At 32.4% G+C, this 21795-nt stretch overlaps 1 protein-coding gene across 4 annotated transcripts in view; it reads left to right on the forward strand.

Annotated features, from left to right (window-relative positions):
• Window positions 1-21795, forward strand: part of LOC128982871 (Kv channel-interacting protein 1) — a 220083-nt gene that overhangs the window by 84308 nt on the left and 113980 nt on the right. For 2 of the 4 annotated variants that reach the window (XM_054401960.1, XM_054402046.1), the window contains exon 1: window positions 21590-21704. The exons of the other annotated variants lie outside the window; for them this stretch is intronic. The gene's annotated coding sequence lies outside the window, so the exon portion shown is untranslated. Of the gene's footprint in view, window positions 1-21589; window positions 21705-21795 lie in introns of those variants that run through there. 4 annotated transcript variants of the gene reach the window in all.

Here is a 21795-nt window from a genome sequence, read left to right on the forward strand (position 1 = left end):
ATGTGATGTTTAAACCACGTAATAATGCTGGAAAACCTCAAAAATGATCGAATTAGCTGTGGCACCCTGAAAAAGGTGCCACAATTTTTGAAGGTGCCACAGTACGGCCGTGTGCCTGTGAAGGATGCCACTATTCGGTGAATACAAACACACACACACACACACACACACACACACACACACACACAGAGAGAGAGAGAAAGATATCACTTCGAAAATCACTTTTTTGGGTTCAGGAGGACATAAAACGGACATAACCACTTATAACTCAAACTAAAAGAAATTGACGTAAATACTACTTTCATATACTATTGTATAGGTGGGGAATGTAAAACGTCTGAGAAGAAACTCTCGGCTAATACTAGTCTACTCTGTAATTTAGAATCTACATTAATTTATTTGCTGTGACCTGTGGTCTACAACATACTTCTATCATTGATTAGTGGATAAATAGTCAAAGTTTCTAGGCAGGAACAAAATGGTATTATCAAGTGACATGTGTCATTGAGGGAGCCTGAAATATAGGACATGTATTAGTTGATAAAGCTTGTGTAATTAATGTTCTGTGTAAAAAAAGAAATAATTTTAAGAGAATCGTATGTTTGTTGTTTGTAATTTTGTCAATTGCCGTACAAAAATAACTATAATAATGTTTATCTTGATCTTTTATTCACGGGATTTTAACAAAATCCACTGTATTATCTCAGACGAGCAGAAGACAGTGGGGAAATGACACCGATCCATCATCACAAATGGACGTTGCAATGATGTCTTTCCTACTTAGCCCGGATTTTATGCCCTTGTAGGCCTTAAGTAACCATTCTATTCTACTTTAGTTTTTTTAGTCAGTTTTAAAATCGACTATAGGATAACTGTTGGACCTAGTCACTGTGAAATAAAATCAGTTTTAAAGACTTACTTAGTTATCAATAACGTCTACAAATATAATACAGGATGATTCTAAATTATTATTGTTACACTTTATAAACCGTATAAAAATTATACAACCTATCATCACGGGATGAGAATCAATGGAAAGAGGAGATTCTAAAGTTTTGTTTGACACCACTTTGGGAAATATAGTTTCAATTATCCTCTACAGACATTTTTAGATTTTAACTACGAATTTAAATTGACTTTAATTGATTATAAATTGATTTTTTAATTGACCCTTAGTATGGTCAACTAACCAATCTACCACGACCATAATACTAAAAACTTGGGAATTCAATATAGAGTATGATGTTTTGAGATTCAGAGTGGTTAAAGTGTTAAATTAATTGAAAATCATCTAGTTAAAATCTAAAAATGTCTGTAGAGGACAATTTTGTATCCATGTTTACCAACAAAACGTATATCTCCTCTTTCAATTAATTCTCATCCAGTGATGATAGGTTGTGTTAGTTAGCACGATAACAAGAGTAGATACCCCCGCCACAGCAAACCTGCAGACTAAGCGAATTTCCATTTGCCTGATTGGATTTACACTAAAATGTCTCCTTAAAAATATCACATTTATACCCTACTAGCAGAGTACCCGTACTTCGTACGGGGTTGACATATAAGTTTAAAATACTTATTGCAGTTATACTCAAACTTTGCATTTGCAATGGGGGAGGACAAAGTTTGATAACATTTTCTTCTTTAAATTGACGGTATACTAATGGTATTACACGTCTACCATAGCCATTAATGTTCTACCACTTCACCTAAACAATAAAGAAAAATAAATTATTACAAATTCACAAAAAAATCACAAATTATTCATGAAATTAATAACATAAACACCATAAACATAACTGTAATCAATCCTCCTTTGACATAAATGCAAAAATAATTATAGTGCTGCACCCTGTTGGGAAACCGTATAACTTTTTAATGCTATTGCATATTATAGAACCAATTTGCAAAGTTGAAACAGCTGACTAAATTCTTTAATTCCCTATGAATACTCATAAAGTTAACATGGAGAACTACAGAGCCACTGGGGCGGAGCCCGAAAGGATTTTTGAGATAAGAATATGACTATATGTTGCAATAATTCGATTTCGGATGAAGTGCTTAAAGGTCTCGACCTGCCCCTGTTAGATAAGATAAGATAAGATGACTATATGTTAATCGGGAATGTGAGCTATCATCATGCCAAATTTCAGCCCAATCTGTCCAGTGGTTTATGTGTGATTGAACTTCAAACAAACAAACAAACACACAAACTTTCACATTTATAATATTAGTAGGATTATTCTTTTCAATTTTAAGGCAATTGAAAAATACAATAACACCTTGGTTAAATTAATATTGCCTATATTAGATGTAAAAGTATAATTTTGTTACCATACAGTTAAAGACTTGTGAGTTTGTCACCATAGGAGAATCTCCAACACATTATTTGAACGCTTCAAAGCCACGTAAAGCGGCAGTAAAACAATTATTTCATGGTTTTTGTGCTGTTCTGGTTTTCATAAACGTTGTATCATGAAAACACGGCAACATCCAGCCTATGTATGAACAGCAGGCCAATGTATTCTTTTACCTTTATATTTTAATTTGTTTAATATTTTCACAAAGTTTTGAGTTTCTAGAGTAGTAACGATTTGTTACTTGATACATAATATTTTTAACAGTAGAGACAAATATTGAGTTGACAAAATTCTAATGGTATTAATCTTTTATTTATAAAAAAAAAGTGCTTATATAGTTTTGGAATTGTGTTAATATTTTGTGAAAATATTAGTAGAGGAGTTTTTAGTAATCCAATAAACCTATGTTACATGACATGACACAATATGACCTTCACTTTAGTGCTGAACTCATATTTCCAGGACCAGCTTCACTTAATTAGTATCAAGTTTAAAAATACAATAGTTATTTGTGTACCTAGTGGGCTAAGTGGCGTGTTTCACATTATACTTTTCCTACAGTTACTATAAATCATATGAATAATAAGTCTTTCAATCACAGTACAACAGTTTATATGTTAGGTTAAATCCAAACATTAAACGAAATGGGAACCGCTGCACCAGCTGATCGTAGTTCACGTAAAATTGATTATTTCGAACAAAGAGAAAATTCAATACGATACATATTTCTAGCAATAATAAAGAACAAGAGTAATACAATTAATGTCAGGTCAGTACAGCAAACTTGCATTATCAATCGTGATTGTGGTAAAGTTTGATACCCTACGTTGTACCATTGACTTTGACACTGAAGTGGATATCCCATCTATACAAACCAGCTGTCGCAAATCTTTTACTAAAAAGAACATAGTTGTGTGTGCCAGTCACAGAATTCGCTAATGTACAAAATTATATTTTCTACCTAACTCTATTTCTGACCAAGTTGGCAAGTCATACATGCCCAAGTTGATATAGCACACAATACGTCATTACATTAGATTAAATAGTTAGTCTATTTGACAAAAATTTTTTCATTTAGATCAGCACAGTCCGTTGGTGCCTCACCTCAACTACGACAATTTCGAAAAAAAAAACTGGCGTGAACTTTAAAATGCAGATGTGATGTCTAGTGGTATAGTTGTATTAATAACCAGAGATTGTACGTGCTATTAATAATTTTTACATTTTAAAGAAGAAATGTGAGTGTCTTTAGGTCCAGTATTCAACATTCCGTTTTCCCCAAAGGAAACCGAACTCAGTTTGAACTGAACTGCCCAACTCTAGACTGTGTGTGTAGTAACGGTCTAACTCTAAACTCTCGAGTTGCCTCCAAGCCTCTAAACTATACACTTTATTCTAACTTTTCCCGACAAAATAAAATCAGCATTACTAGCAACACGTTTATAAAATAATTTTTATGAACTGTTATTTAAAGCCGTATACAAATTGCAAAGTTAAAATATTTAGGTAGTGTAAAATATAAAATCCTCGCAAACAATTTTATACTGTCTGGGTTTCTCTTTTTAAGTGGAGGAGATGGAAATAATTTTAATACAATCAATTCATGCTTAAAATCTCGCTTATGTGCAATAAGAGTTACATTGGCGCATTGATTGTTTGGTCCATTAGATGATTGTTTGGTCCATCAGATGATTGTATGGTCCATAAGATGATTGCATGGTCCATAAGATGATATTTTGGTTCATCAGAGGCATTACGTCAGTAAATTAGAATCAGATGATTGTATGGTCCATCAGATGATTGTGTGGTCCACAAGATGATTGTACGGTCCATAAGGATGATTGTACGGTCCATCAGATGATTGTATGGCCCATCAGATGATTGTATGGTCCATAAGATGATTGTTGGTCCATCAGAGGCATTACGTCAGTAAATTAGAATAGTAGGTCTACAATCCCAAAAAACATTTTAGTTAGTCCTATTCCACTTCCTCCGTCGAACCGGTATTCCACGTGGTCTTCTACATTGTGGTACTCCACGGAAAGCGCTGTTAAAAGTTGAAGTATCTTCTTTCCTCCATGCATGGCGTGCCCGGCATCGCCTTTTGAACAGCGCTACTATATCTAAGTTGTATACATTTATCTTATACTTTTGGCTCCACTCGTTATCTTGTAAACTTAATGGTCCATATATTTTTCTCAGCACAACAAAAAGATTTTTTTGGATTGCTTGGTCATTGCCCATGTTTCTGAACCTCAAGTATGATATTTTCATTTTTGGAATGTTAACAGACAAACGCACCTAACAACACGTAAACCACTTATAACTTGCTGAATCAAAATACTCCCCTAAATCTTTAAAGCATAAACATAAACATATACTCACACAGTCACACAGATTATATTTACGACTAAACTTGATAATACAAAAGTGTATGACATAGTCTTAAATCACTCAGCTTTACGATTAAAAAATACCACCGCTACAGTAAACCTGCAGACTAAGCGAATTTCCATTTACCTGACTAGATCTTCACTAAGGAATTCTCTTGAAATCGTCAGATTTAATTCCTATTTAAATAAAATTAGATTGAATGAGTAATTGTGTTTCCTGCTACAGGGAAGGTAATCGTGGGAAAAGGAGTTAGGTGTGTTTTAATTGAAATATTGATAGCTTAGTATGTACATAATTTCCAGATTTAATTAAAATGCATCCATAAACAAGCAAATACAAGAGTTTATTTATTTAACAAAATAATAGCATTGGTATTTTTATTTTACACTTTTTTAAGTTTCTCCGTAACCTGTAGGCATTCAACAGAGCTTCAATATATAACATTTATTTTTAAGCTCTAAAAAATAATTTGGATATAATTTTGCGAAATTTCATGATTTTATGAAAGAAAATGGAGACTACAATTAGTTTTACCCCATTAAACCCTGCCCATTAACCCCTGTTACCGTATTCCAATCATGCTGGATCACGAACTCGTTCGAATAAACATGAATTTACACGTTTGTACGAAATTTCATCAAAATCGGATCATTTTGTTCGTGTTATGGCACTAACAGACATACCTATAATGTATATTCATATATTATATGAATTTGAACAGATGGTGTGTTTGGCTTCGGGTGACATCAAACAAAAACAAAAAATATATCGGTCCGACCCCAGGTCTTACCACGAGACCTACGGTAGTTGCTTATTCCATGTACCTATGGTAAATTCGTGAAAAAAACTAAATTTGATAAGCTCGTAAAATATCTAATGCCAACGATCAATAATTCTGTAAACAATTTGAAATACCTAGCTGTTAGTTACACTAAATTATATTGCTCTTAATCGAACTTAAATTGATAGCGTAGGCTGCTAGACTTTAAATTAAAACCCAATTAATTTAATCAGGAACCCATAGTAAAAATTCTGACTTCGACATTCCCTTCCTCTAAAATTATCTTCCTTTAAAAGAAGAATCGTGATAGTCTGTCAACTAGTTGAGTTAGAATCTGCAAATAAAAAACCCTCCCACGTTTAATTATATAAGAAGAGCAGTGTGCCACCATGTAGATACTATGCATAAAATAATATGTCACGATTTAGCAGTGGTATAGCAGTGGCTGGGGACGTTACATTACAGATGACGAATGATGCTCGCCCTTGCTATGAATGCAGGCAGCCTCGTCACTCCGATGAGGGAGTGGACCTGGGATGGCAAGATAATATGTGATAGTACGCACTTTTCGTTTATCAACGATGTATAACAGCTACCTATTATTTGATTGTTGATGTAGCTTATTGTAAGGGCTCGTAGTGAAAGGTGTTCCAAGATCTGTATTCCTCCGTATTTCTAGAGTATTGGAGTTTTCTAAACGTTTTAGATTTAAATATAAATATTTAGTAACATAGTGATGTTTTGAATTTTTTCTATATTTTATTGTGTTGTAACGACCCAAAAGCCGTCAAGGGGATAAAAGCCGTTTTTAAGTTTTATTTAAAAGTTTCATTTTAAATATTATAATTTTCTACGTTCGGGGTAAGCCGCTCCCGCGTTGTCAGCGGCATCGTAGGGGCAAGGGTCCTACGTCATCGTAGAGGGGATGACGCTAGTTACCTACCCCGCCGCCAGGGGCGATGGCGAAGAAGGACCAGAAGAGCGGACCTCATGGTCAGTCGTCCACCCGCTACCGAACCGTCAGTACGCTTGCTGTTTGGAGACAATCCAACAGTCTATAACCTCCTAAATTCTGGTCAATTAAAGATTTCCCCCGTTCCTGGTAGAATCATAAGTCATCAGGTTAGTGTGCTACCGAATTTATTTTGTTTAAGCTCATTTTTAGAGAAGTTTTATTATTTTTATTTTACTGTGCCGCAGTCGCGCGCACCCCGCACGCTTTTTCACGTACGAGCACACTACCTTTTGTCTTAAACCAGCTTCGGAAATCAGTTAAGTTGCCAGAACGGTTTACGTACGACTTACCCCGTTACCCCGGACCGTCCTACGTAAATTTGATTTAAGAAACCCCGTACCGACTCTGGTGATCGACCGAGTTTAATTCTCCCGACACGTTTACTTTGGTGATTACCAAGTATAACGACCGAATCACGTTTTAGTTAAGTTTCTAATAATTAATTAGGTTATCCACATCCACGACAGTTTATTCAAAGTTCCAAATTTAGCTTCACATATTTTTCGAGTGGCTATGATGAGCACTTGTTAAAGGTAAGCTTAACATTGTAAGCATTATTGTTGTAATTAATATTCTGAGCCAATAAACTCGAAACGATAATTAATTAACAAACACGTTAGAGCCCTGGACTATCTCATTGTAGGCTAAGCTATCTGGACAAATTTAAGGTGTGACAGAATTTCAGGTGAGACGACAATCACGTACTATAAAATCTCAATTTTGTCTCTCAACCCGAAATTTCGTCATAGTGTTTTCAACCAAGTGCCTATTGGGTTCGAGGGTTAGTGGTGGATGTATAGGAAAATTACAGTATCCTGTAGATCCCCGTTATTTTTTTTAATTTCTAGATACCATATTAAGGTAATAAGCAATCCAAGGCTTGGATGTCCAATGTTTCACATTTAAGGTTTTATATTCCATACTTGAGGTATAATAGGTAGGTAAAGTTGAGATGCCAGATTTAAGATATAATGTTCAAATATAGATAGTTGCTAAATTAGTTAGTTCAAACAGTGCTTTATGATTCACTATGCCAATTAAATAACAAAATTGAATGATAAAGATTACAGTTCCTATATTCCGAATAGGGCTATATTGAATCTGTATGATTTACACCGATTTCATAATTGTCAAACTCTTGTGAAAGGTGGCTCTTAGAAGCTTAAAGAAGAACTACTAATTCTACTGGGTGTGTTTTAAGCCTAGTAGTTAGTGACTAGGGACTAAGGAATGATTTCTTAAAACTACTAAACTCATAGACTATGCATTTAACGGTGAGAATCAATGGATATGGTAATGCATAAAACCATTTCCCGCAATTTGAAGCTTTACTGGATACTCAGATAATTTGTATAATGAAATTTAAATTGGCTTTGAAAAGAATAGACTGTTAGCGAATTTCCCTATAGGGAAGTAGCTATTACCGTAGGTACCACACAGAAAATCTCAAAATTTAGTTTTTCCGACTGCAACCCCCCAAAAGAATTCCCTTAAATCCCCCTTTAATTTAGTATACCAAAGTTTTCTCGTACGGCTATTGGTTATGGAGAAAATTCAAAAGATTGCAAATTTAAAATTCCTATGTTATTCTTATGGAAAATATTGTAAAATGTTGTAGTTTACTTGTTTATGGAAGCACTTTGATCAAACTTGCCAAATTTATTTATTTTATACTAAGATACTAATATTTTACTAAAAAAACACACTTTATTAGCCTCCCTGTATCAGCAATTCTAGGTACTCGTCAAACCTAATGTTATTTAAATAGATTTAATTTAAAATAAATTCAGGCAAATGGAAATTCGCTAACATGCAGGATTGCTGCGGCGGGGGTATTTTTAAAATTCCATTTATAAATTATCTCTAAAACACAATTTACATATATTATTTAATTGTATAAATAGATCAAATGCAAATAAAACATTCTTAAACTTTTGAGTAGTTTGAATTTGATGGTATCCATGATATTGATAGACCTGTTTGGAGTCTCAGAAGCGCTGCTGAGCTCATCAAAGCACATGGCAGCTTTGACTGTCTCCGCGGGGGGACTGCACCACTGGGAATGGCATGCAATTTATAAGTGGTATTCCAAGTGCTTGGATTGACTAGCTTCTCTTTATGATATGAAGGTACTGTTCAAGCAAACTAATTCCCCACTATAACTAATATAGTAGATCCATGTCCACGAATAGCATTAAATGATGAGAATAATGATAATTCATGCGTTAAATGGCACTACTATTGGGTCTTTCCTTACAAAACCGTAAAACTATTTCCAATAAATAAATTTAGCTATAAAACGGAAATTGTAATTTGATAAACTTCTGACATTGGTTACATATACATATATGTAATGTGCTGGCCACAGTAAGACGTATGGTATGCTATTCTCTATGACGATAAATTAAATTGCAACTCTTGAACAGAGTTTGTTTTGTGACCTTGGTCAGATTCAGCTTTTAAAAATCTAGAATTTGAATCAACACAACAATTTGTGTGTTCATAGAAGCAGCAAATCTTAATTTGCTACACACTAAGTTCTCATCAAGTCATTGCATTTATAATGATCGTGGATCTAAGTTTAAAGTCCTTTAAACTCCTCCTTTTCATGATCCTGTCTTATGATAAGAGGATAAGAGTATCAATGAAATTAGCCCGTAAGTTTTTATTACATTTTATCCTTTAGAACAGTTAATGCTGGTATGAGGGTAATATTTTATGTATGATTATGATTTATTTTATGTTTGATTGCAATTATATTTAATACAACCTATAAAATAAACTATAATAGAAACAGTATATGTATTCATATTCCATGTTTAGAGTATTGTACACCAGTTTAGCACTTCAATTCGATACAAGGCAAGTTCCTCAATACTGCATCTTCAAAGATGCTGACTCGTTAAACTCAAGAACTCTTTCTCCAATTACTACCTACACAGTATGCACCTCTTCACTATTGATAAACTTAATATACGAGATCGATAGGCAAGTAAAATACTGTAGTTGTAATGAGTATTTAGTTAGGCAGGCTAATATTAATCTTAGTTGTAATCTTAATGTAATCTGGATGTACCCTATTACTGTAAAATGTATAAAGGTCCTTCGTCTCATACCTTATGCCTTATATGCGAACGTTATTTTACGAAACATTCTACTCCGCTCGAACAAATTTCCAAATATGGAACTTTTTAATTTGTAAAATTAATTTAAATGTTTAAAAATAATTTTAAATAATTTAAAGTAATTGTAAAAGTTAAGCTTCCTTGTAGATTTATTGTCTGAGGTTTTACTACACCTTATTATACAGGGTGATTTTTAAATGAGTTCCCCCCCTACTTTTTTCTACATTTGTTAAGATATCAACTCCGGACTACGTCAGATCATTGTAAAGTAGTAAGTACTTCATTTTGACTGGGTACAAATTTTTGGCCGCCATCTTGGATCCGCCATATTGGATACAAAGATTTTTTTCAAATGTAAAGGTAGAGTTGTGACCCATTATTCCAAACTAGAGTTTTACGCTGATTACAATGCCGCAAATAGTTTTGAAAAATCTTGATCCGTTCTAAAGTTATAAGGACTTTTTATAACTTTATTTTTAGCCCATTTTAACATTGTACATTTACAAACTAAGACCATAATGTCAAAATAGTGCTAGATAAAGATAAGTATACACCACCATTCATTGTCGACCTATTTTCACTTGGTTATGACGGATGTATTTTTTTCGGCCGCCATCTTAGATCCGCCATTTTGAAATGTGACAAATTAATTTGAATATGAAGGTGGTGTTGTGACCCATCATTTCGAACTACTTTTTTCTGATGAACTCAATGCCGCAATCAGTTTTTCATTTGCATGTTTGGTTTTTGAATTATTGAAATTTTAAATAACATCATTTTAATATTTCATCAAGAAAGCTTCATAACCAAAAACGGATTGCGGCATTGAGTTTAGCATAAAAAAGTAGTTGGAAACGATGGGTCACAACACCACCTTCATATTCAAATTAATTTGTCACATTTCAAAATGGCGGATCCAAGATGGCGGCTGAAAAAATACATCCGTCATAACCAAGTGAAAATAGGTCGACAATGAATGGTGGTGTATACTTATCTTTATCTAGCACTATTTTGAGATTATGGTCTTAGTTTGTAAATGCACAATGTTAAAATGGGCTAAAAATAAAGTTATAAAAAGTCCTTATAACTTTAGAACGGATCAAGATTTTTTAAAACTATTTGCGGCATTGTAATCAGCGTAAAACTCTAGTTTGGAATAATGGGTCACAACTCTACCTTTACATTTGAAAAAAAATCTTTGTATCCAATATGGCGGATCCAAGATGGCGGCCAAAAATTTGTACCCAGTCAAAATGAAGTACTTACTACTTTACAATGATCTGACGTGGTCCGGAGTTGATATCTTAAGAAATGTAGAAAAAAGTAGGGGGGGGAACTAATTTAAAACTCACCCTGTATAAATAATTAAAATTAAGTTAAGTATATTTTTGGAACCAGCTGCGCAAGGGTGGGTCCGTCATCATACAATTTACACAACGTAGACGTCAAATAGACTATGACTGGTGGATGTCCTCCTTCTACATGTTTTTCTGACGTTTTACTACCTCTTACTGGAATACTCTCTAACATTTCTTTTCCATCTTTATGAATAGTAAAGTGACTTGCCATTGACTTGATGGGAGCTGCCCAGTGCTATCTCTGATATTTCTCTTTCTTCGTTTAGAACAGATAAGTGAATTGACGTTGATGGGTGGATGAGCTTTCTAGTGGCATCTCTGATATTTCTCCTTGTCCTTTAGAACAGTTAAGTGAATTGACGTTGATGGGTGGATGAGCTTTCTAGTGGCATCTCTGATATTTCTCTTTCGTCCTTTAGAACAGTTAAGTGAATTGACGTTGATGGGTTGATGAGCTTTCTAGTGGCATCTCTGATATTCCTCACCATATTTTAGAAAAGCAAAGCTGCTTCTATCAATGAACTGAAATGTTTAATTACAGAAAGATAAATCAAATAAACACACACACACACAAACAAACGATATAGTCGAGTAAATCCGTACGAGAACCCTAAAAAAATTGCTTTAAATTGTTTTATTGGTTATTTTGACTTAGAATTATGTGTATTTTCCAGGAAAAAAAGTCTAATGAAATCGGAGTCTCGGAAGTCAAAAATTCAAGATGGCGTCCAAGATTTTGGTCACATGTGTCCGTTAGCACAATAACTCAAGCAAAAATGATCGGAATTCGATGAAATTTGGTAAAAACATGTAAACCTACATTTATTTGAACGAGTTCGCGAACCAGCATGATCGGACCATGGGAACAGGTGTTTATGGGGGGTTTTGTTTGGTAAAAATTGGTTTTCCCCATTTTTGACCCTAAAAACGTAAAATTTTGCAATTTATTTCAAAACCATTTTAGGGCTCAGAAAAAAAAAACTATTTAGTACATTGAAGCGTTGTCATGGGCCTAATACCTAGTTACGGAGAAAATTCCAAAAAAAAATTAAAATTTAAAATTCCTATGTTATTCTTACGGAGAATAATAAAACTTGATGTAGTTAGCCTGTATATGAATATATTTTTATCAAATTTGGAAAATGCATTTCTCTTATACAAAACTATTTATTATTTTACTAAAAACACTTTTTTACCCTCCCTGTCGCAGCAAACTGAAGTACTAGTTAAAGTAGTGCTATTTAAATAGGGAATAAATGTGATATTTTTAATGTGATATTTTAGTGTAAATTCAATCAGGCAAATTGAAATCCGCTTAGGGTGCAGGTTTGCTGCGGCAGGGGTATTTTAATTTATGACTATTTTTTGCTTGAAAAATCCAATAATAGGACTTAAAATAAAGATCACAAGCTTGCTAAAATTCAACATACATATTTTATTTACTTAAATAAATATCTATAAATTTTTAGCCCGAAAGGATTTTTTAGATAAGAATAGGCTCGTATTAATCGGGAATCTGAGCTATCATAAAGCCACATTTCAGCCCAATCCAACCAGTAGAACCCTTTCTTTCCCAATGATCTAAATTTGAATCACGATTTTTGAAAGAGCCTGTTGATTCCACTGTTTCCCAATGATCTAAATGTAAGTCATAATTGAGTAGGGAATTTTGTCTTCTTAAGGTTGGCATCACTGAAGTCATCTGTTGGTTGGAACTTTTTTTTTTAAATACATCAGATTTGGAGGGAAGTCACTCCTGTGAGGCATGTGTCAGATCACAAACTTTCAGCAATTTTTTTAGGTAAGTTATTTAATTTATTCAGTAATAATAAAAATCATATAGTGTAGGTTATAGTTTTAGCATGTTGTAGAATTAATTTCAAGCAGATTATACAAAACCTAACCTACTGGTGATCGAAAATAATCATGATCTAAAATTGAATCATCAGGACGCTGAGGACCTGGGTCTTGACTATGGATGTCATGAGAACTAAAGTAATGTAAAATGATTTGTAAACAAGATTATAGTATCTTTAGCCAATAATTAGTGAATTTATGAAAATAAATATAATATTTAGTGTGTAACTGTTGTAATAAAACTATGATTCCGTTACATATTATTTTTCCCATGTAAAAAACCGACGGAATTCTATCAAGCGATTTGGTTGACATAGACTAAAACAGTTTTAGTTATTTTTTATTAATAATTTATGTATATTAATAATTTATTAATAAAATTAATAAAATTTTAAATAAATTTTTAAATATTTTTAAAAATATTTAAAAATACTGTATATCTAATATATATATATAAAATATATATATAATATATATAATATATATATATATATTTAATATATAATATTTAAAAAAATTTAAATAAATTTTAAATAAAATTTTAAATAAATTTTTTTATTAATAAAATTATTAATTTTATTAATAATTTATTAATAATTTTATATACGTTATAACATTTATAATTATAACGTAAAATGATGTATACTGTACTCTTTTAATACCTTTTTACCTTATGTCTTACTTTTTTTATGTTATAACTTGGATTTGTCTTACAAATTCTTAAAAATAAAGGGATTTTACAAGATTATATAATTATTATTTCCTACTACCTTACCGTGTCATTTCAGTCACAGTTTCCTGATGATCTAAATTTGGGTCATGTTTGTAAAATTTATATAAAAACATATAATAGGTGAAGAAAGTTTTTTTCCTGCTTATTTACATCAAATTAACCTAAAAAAACTAAAAAAGATTTTTTTTGACAGTTACAAATACTTTTGGGAAAGAAAGGGTTTAAAGCGTGATTAAACTTCAAACAAACAAACTGTCACATTTATAATATTAGTAACAGTATAATGTAGTCACACTTTCTCGTGGTTAGTAGTAGAGCATTATACAAATAATAATTCATAATTTTCATCAAGTTGTACACTGTTATGATCACTTCACGAACTGTCACATTGTTCTCCAAGCTGGTAAAGTCCACAAGCTGTAGTACAAGGTAACCCATACTTTAAATTCTTGCAGCCAGTAGAGTAGTTGCAGTTAACAAATCTTAAAAGAATCTCTGGAGCGGCACTTTGGGTCATCGAGTCGTTTTATTGTTTATTTTTTTCCAGCAGAGCATCTCAACATTATTTTTTTGACATTAATTAAAAAAAAAAACTCTTCAAATGAATAATAGTTCTTTTCTTTTTTTAGCAGTTGATTCACTAGATTTATGAAATAATTTTGCTTTATTTTACTTTTTAATTTGGTAGGAAAATGATTCACAAATTTTGACCCCATGAAGGTTTCCTTTTTTTAGTTTTTTCATAGAAGCTGAGATTGATAAATTTATATAAATTTTATTTCTAGTTTCATATGAATAGACATTTTGTCTAATTTCCAAATTTTGTTTTAAAATTCAGGGACAAATTCATAGATATATTTCTGACTTACTACCACGAAATGGGGAGTTGCCTTCATGATAATTAAAAACCTTTACATACATTTGGTTCTCAAAATGGAAACTATAACAGAATTCATAAGATTACAAAACAAATCTTCAATTTTAAACTAGAAAAGATGTGCAATGTTTGGCTGTATGATTTCAGCTCTGAATCGTCGTTCTCCGGGCTCAGGCCAAACCGTGTTTCCATTTGTTATGTTGTGTTATTGATTTAATCATTATTTTACAATTGTATTTCATTGACACATCAGAAACAACTAATATACGACTCCAACAAAAGGAAAACCAAGATATAAAAAAGACACACTGTTAATTTTAAGTAACATAAAATTGATAAATTTCAAAACAAATTTCAAATAATTGTCTTTTTATATATGGTTTTTTATTGTAGTCTAAATTAGGGGCTATGGCCCCTACAGGCCACAGGTTATAGTACATATTCATTGATCAGACAGTCAAAATGTGTAGTTTTGAATATTAATCTTTTATAGTGAACATTATACATGTAATTATTTTTGTAATTAACTATTTGTGTTTTATTACTAAACTACAATTGAACGAGCGGAAGCGAATCCTGTTGAGTTTAAAAACAGCTGATTAACAACAGTATTACCAAAATATACCTGTTAACATTATACATATAATTTTTTTAAAAACTCCTTGTGAACCATTACAAAATAAAAGAATTGAATGAGCGTAAAAAAAGTATTGAAACAAATTCTATTACTTGACTCAACACAGAATTCGCTTATGACAAATATGTGTGTGTTTGTATCTGTGGAGACGATACAGGCCACGATGAATTTTCCAAGCGTACCAATTAACAATTAAGATATGGTAATTTTCAGAATTCCCATAAGAATTACATAGTTTTTTTATAATTATCCCACCACCACTTAAGATAATTTAATGATTAAAAATACTAAATTGCACATATTTTTAAGGATTTACAACATGGGTATAGCACAGACTAAGGATAAAAAGTTTTGTTCCCTATAGTGACCAATATTGAAATGAGTTATTTACTACTAACAACTTAAGACAGATTTTTACCTATTTTCAACCCCATACAACACGTTTACTGTATATTATTTATCTTAAGTCATGAATAGCTTGTAGATAATACAGTTTCAAAGGTTTGTACCAAATTCGGCCTAAATTGGAAGTTCAGAAGAAATTTTACTGGGAAAATAATAAGGATTATTATTTTTTCAAATTTTTGGACGCCATATTGGAAAAACCCAATTTCCGAGACTCCGATTTTTTTAGACTTTTAGTATGTAATTTAACATACTTTTTGGAAATGAAAACCATCAAAACACCTTTTAGAGCAATTTTTTTAAGGTTAAGGGGTTTTTTTTCATATCTTGACTAGACTAATAGGTACGATAGGTACTACAGCCTGTTGAAGTAGAAATGACTTAAAAAGGTACTTAAAAGTATTTGCTGGCTACCTATTGTTACCTATTGTTATGATACCTATTGTTAAAATACCGGTACCTATTGTTAGTCTTACAAAACAAATTGATTTTAAATACAAACAATGTAAACGTGTAATTTTAATTTGATACAACAAATTTAGTATGGTATGAATAACATAAAAATGCATCGAAAATCATAAATATAACCTTGTCAAAATCTAAACATTTCATAGCTGAATTTAGATTGAAAACAGTCAGTCGTACTAGTTTGAATGCTAAACGACCTAAAACACTGAATATAATTAAAGCATTACTACAAATGCAACTTAATTCAGTTTATCTCCGTATCCAAAGGAGTTGTTGTTTAGTGAAACAATTGTCAAGGACTTGCAAATGAAGTGGAATAAATTACTTAATCCCTCTTAATTAGTCGGAGACTAGGAGTATTCCAATTACAGAGACATGCAAAGGAAACATCCTGGTTAACAAACACTCAATTGCGGAGTTGGATTACTGAGGAATAGTCGGAATTAATTTCTTAGCTCGGAAATCTGAAACTTCAATAATGTCAAGGAGGTTGACTTTTATTTCTGTTTGTTAAACTAAAAAAACTTTTGTTTATTGTATGTTTACCATATAGCAACTTAAAACCTGTAAAACCCTCTAAGATATTATCAATTATGGAGTTTGGTAGAAACCCCTTCCAAGGCTATAATTAAATATCCATAAACGTTTTTCATATCATACTTTACAGCATCGTCTGATTTGGTTACAGAGCCTTTCCTTTGAAATAATAACCTTTCTGTTTTAGCAATTAATCGGAAGGTTAAATTATAACAAGAAAGGGAAGGCTTTGAAAATATTTAATTCTTAATCAAACTACACTATACATTGACAATTATTTCGAGGATAACAAACCTGTGCAAAAGTGAGATGAACCTTTAGTCCAGGCGCTAAACGGGTTGAGTATGCACTTTAAGTCTGACAAAATTTGACTTTTGATTATTGTTGGGGACATCTAGTAGATGAAAAAAATCGATGATGTCGCATTTCTAGGGTGGTCACAACTCGGGGGGGAGGGGGGGAAGTTGCGCGGGTAATCGGTTTACGTTTCCGCGTCTAACTCACAAACGGTTAATGATAGAAAGGTGGTTTAAGCGTCTATCTACGCCTAAATATATTGTCCTTCAAAAAGGTTATTACAACCTTTCTTCTATCTCTTATACTTTAGGCGCTAATCAACATTTATTGCAAAAAATAAGATTTAAAAATACTTTAAAATGAAATATCAGAAATATTGCGCTTGTTTAGGGCATGTTACAAACTATTTATGGTTAGAAAAACTAACAAGTAGTACAACAGCACCAATTTTAAAGAAATCTGTGCAAAAACAACAGAGCTACGTTGATTTCAGTAAGAGTAAACGTAAAAAATTCGTACTGTAGTAGTATCGAGGCGCGCATGGATGGTACGTAGCCCACAGTCAATATAGGTTTGATGTTGTAAGTAACTATGGGAAAGCTGAATTTGTCTATGCTGTTAGACCATGTTGAGATGATCATTTTCCCGAAAGTCAACACTCCTCCCCCCTTGTGCTTTCATCTAACCCCCCTTTTTAGATAAATTTACAGCCTCTTAGCAATTAAGCTATAACTTTAAAACGGGTAAGGATAATAATGAAGCTTTTATTAATCATTTTGCGTTACGATAATCTACAAAAAGAATTATTAGATAAATAAATATTTAAAAAGAATTATTATAGATTTCTGAAGAAGAAGAAGAAGAAAATGTGTTCATTGTAATAAAATATCAATACAGTGTTTTTTATTTAAATGCAAAGAACAATGGTCAAAGACCGTCTGTTTTGTGTTAGACACACTGATTTTAAAATATTTTATAACGGTTTAAAAAATTCCATGAATCACATACAATTATTCATAAAATAAACTGATTTCAAATACAGAATATACACAAATAGCACTACATAATAATAAAGATCAGATAACAATTGAATGAATAATAAAATTTAAATGTAGCCTACTGAGAATCTGAATTTTTCCTACAAACAGTTAATAATTCATAAAACAAACCTGTTACTTTTATAATTTACTTTGATAGATAGGTACTTAACAAACAACATTTTTTAAATTACATAGATTTTTCCCATTTTTGTATTGATATCTCAATTCTTAAATTTAATAATTATGCTCCATTATCAATTCCCTAAAGCCAAGTGTCTTGTTGTCAGCATTCTATCGAAAAGTTTTTCTAACTCCAGATCCATCCTTTTGTTTTATAGTTTTGTTTTTATGTTACGTTAGCTTTTTCACAGTTTATTATATTGTTATATATTGCCATAGTCTATTATTGTTATGTATAGTAAATTTATTAATGTTAATTATATACAATGTTGTCATTTTGAAGATTACTGATTTTATTGATGGTTATTATTTATTCACACTTATTGTTATTGTAGTTAATTATTTACACTGTTTCTTGTTATTGTTATTGATGTTAATTATTTAAACTGTTTCTTGTTATTGTTATTAATGTTAATTATTTACGCTGTTTCTTGTTATTGTTACTTTTTTTCACAATGTTGTAACTGTTGAAATTTTACTCAAACTGTCCACCACCACCACCAAACTTCTTACTCATTTATTGATGTTTTCTATTGTATCATCTTGTTGCATGTAAATCTTGTCTAATGTATTATTTTGTAAAATGGCGATTGCCGTCGGAATGAATAAATAAATAAATTCCCACCCTTAACGCCTCCACGCCTCTTTAAGATAATTTCCAAGTGCCCGCCAATCTTTGCCATTTAAAAATTCAAAAAAACTCATATTCATTTGAATATTACTTGTTGGACCAAAATTGACGTATCTTTTTTTAAATTGGACATTCTGCTATAAAAGGGTACACGTTTCATCCTGGTTGAGATTACATAGTGGACATACATAAATTTTATTTTCCATATAGAGTTAACTTTTTATTAGACGACCCCCTTTATTTGTAAAAAATGTTTTTAGGGATGGTTACGGATAAAACAAATATATCCACCATTTTCCAATATGGCCAACAACTTTGTTATTTCTTATGGAATACGCTGTATTTTAGTATTCTTTTAGAATTTAAAAGCTATTTTTTTATTCGTGACATTTTTTCTCTAAACCTACCCCATTTAGGAGTTACAGCGTGTTATATCTAAAAGAAAGGTTTGTGGTGTACATTCGGCATCCTGTAGCTCATAAACGAGTAAGTTGAGAGAGAAAGTGCAAAGAATAAATAAGTCACATATAAGTCCTCGTTCAAAAAAATATATAAAATACGTTAAAAAATACTGATTTTGTTGTTTTAAAAATGGCCACCATTTTCAAAAATGGTAGCTTACTTTGATATTGGAACAATTTATTTTATGGTTTTTTTAAAATGTAGATGTGATTTGAAAATATGTTTATTCTTTGTATTTGCGCTCTTAAACTTACTCGTTTATGAGCTACAGGATGCAGGATGTACTCACAAACCATTTCTTCTTCGATGTAACTCCTAAACAAGTAGCTTTAGAGACAAATGTCAAGAATAAAAAGGTTTAAAAATTGTGCGTTTACATTCTAAAACAATCATAAAATACAGGGTATTCCATCGGACTAACAAAGTTGTCAGCCATATTGGAAAATGGCGAACATATTTTTAAAATTCGAAACCACTAAAAAAACATCTAAAAATAAAGGGTAGTGTCCCATAAGAAGTTAACTCTATATCTATAATATAATAAAATCATAATAAAAAAGTTATCTATTGGTTCACTTTAGGTGAGACACCCTGTATAATAAAATGAGGCTCTGGCGTACAGCAGCAAATGCACGATATTCATTCATATGTATCCACTGTAGTCTGTATATGTACTGAATGAGCTACATAACGTTAATATAATCTATATAAAGCGGCAAATTCAAATACAAAAACCATAATATACGTAATCTTTTTCATTATTGCGGTGCACAAAAAAGTCAGAGTCCTGTAAAATCAATATAATGTACTATCTATACCCACTATATGCAAACAAACTGTTAATAACTATGTATCATTTTAAAATGTAAACTATGCACCCCAAATTGTGTATCAAACATTTTGTTGTGCGACCTCGTATGAAAAATCTACAAAGAAAAGTTTCATAAATTAATCCGTAAAAATTATTATAAAAAAATTTTTAACTATGAATATTTAGGATACCATGGTAAATACACTTTTTGTAGAATATCGTAACGCAAAATGATTAATAAAAGACTGCGTTATTATCCTTACCCGTTTTAAAGTTATTGCTTAATTTCTAAGAGACTGTAAATTTATCTAAAAGGGGGGGGGGGTAGAGGAAAGAACAAAGGGGTAGGAGTGGGGACTTTTGGGAAATTACTCAACTCAACATGGTCTAACAGCATAGAAAAATTCAACTTTCCCATAGTTACTTACAACATCAAACCTATATTGACTGGGCTACGTACCGTCCATGAGCGCCTCGATACTACTACGAATTTTCCACGTTTACTCTTACTGAAATCAACGTAGCTCTGTTGTTTTTGCACATATTTCCTTAAACTTGGTGTTCTTGTACTATTTGTTAGTTTTTCTAACCATAAATCCTCTGTAACATGTCTTTAACGCGTATAATATTTCCGATATTTGATTTTAAAGTAGTTTAAAATTTTATTTTTTGCAAAAGATGTTGATTAGCGCCTAAAGTATAAGAGATAGAAGAAAGGTTGTAATAACCTTTTTGAAGGAAAATATATTTAGGCGTAGATAGACGCTTAAACCACCTTTCTATCATTAACCGTTTGTGAGTTAGACGCGGAAACGTAAACCGATGACCCGCGCAACTTCCCCCCCTCCCCCCCGAGTTGTGACCACCCTAGAAATGCGACATCATCGATTTTTTTCATCTACTAGATGTCCCCAACAATAATCAAAAGTCAAATTTTGTCAGACTTAAAGTGCATACTCAACCCGTTTAGCGCCTGGACTACTTCCTTAGGGCATTGAACGCGCAACAAAAAGAATAGTTGGTTAACAAATTTCATGGTACTGTTTTTAAAAGCCCCTTGATAAGCTCACTATAATCAATGTCTTTCCCAAATATATGTGGGAACACAACTAACGTACTAGGAGTTAGTCTTCTCGAGTCTAAACCCTCTCGTCTTCTAACATACTAGTTTTAACAATGCACACTAAACTTATTAAGATATCTGAAAACTCGTAAGTATTAGAGCCTAAGTTTAACTTAAAGGCGGGTTCTGGCTGCTATAATAAAAATGCTGTTAGTTGTTTTCAATATTTGATTTAGCGAACATCAATTTGAACTTCAATACTCAATGATTCCATGTCGTACAAATACATTATGGGTCACTAAATATGCCTGTATCTTGGAACTACAGGGAATATAGCTTTGTAGTAACGATAATTATTTGCAAATTACTATGCTCTGCGTTACAGCTGGCATTACCTATTCAATAACATTCTAAATGATGACTATAAGGATGCGTATCGAGCAAGGCCTAAGAGACTACGGGTTGCAGGCAGGGGGGGGGGGTGGTTGCTAGGTAACGGGAGCTGGGCGTCGCGCGTCGCGGCGTCGCGGAGAGCTGGTGTCAGTAGGTCGTGGTATGTGGACGAGTCTAGGTGAGCGACGTCGTCCTCCTCTCTAGGTCATCACCGTCGTCACAGCTTCACACCAGCGTCGTCCCAGTCCAGGATACGTCACACACTGTAGAGCGTCTCGTGGTGAGTAGCCTCAGTGTACAACAACACACCAACACACAGTCGACACTAACATATTTACACGGTGACCTACATAGATACGACGAGGCGGGTT

This window comes from Macrosteles quadrilineatus, unplaced genomic scaffold (genome assembly GCF_028750875.1).
Source record: "Macrosteles quadrilineatus isolate MER2022 unplaced genomic scaffold, UCM_ALF_1.0 Scaffold_1__1_contigs__length_201487025, whole genome shotgun sequence".
NCBI classification, from domain to species: domain Eukaryota; kingdom Metazoa; phylum Arthropoda; class Insecta; order Hemiptera; family Cicadellidae; genus Macrosteles; species Macrosteles quadrilineatus.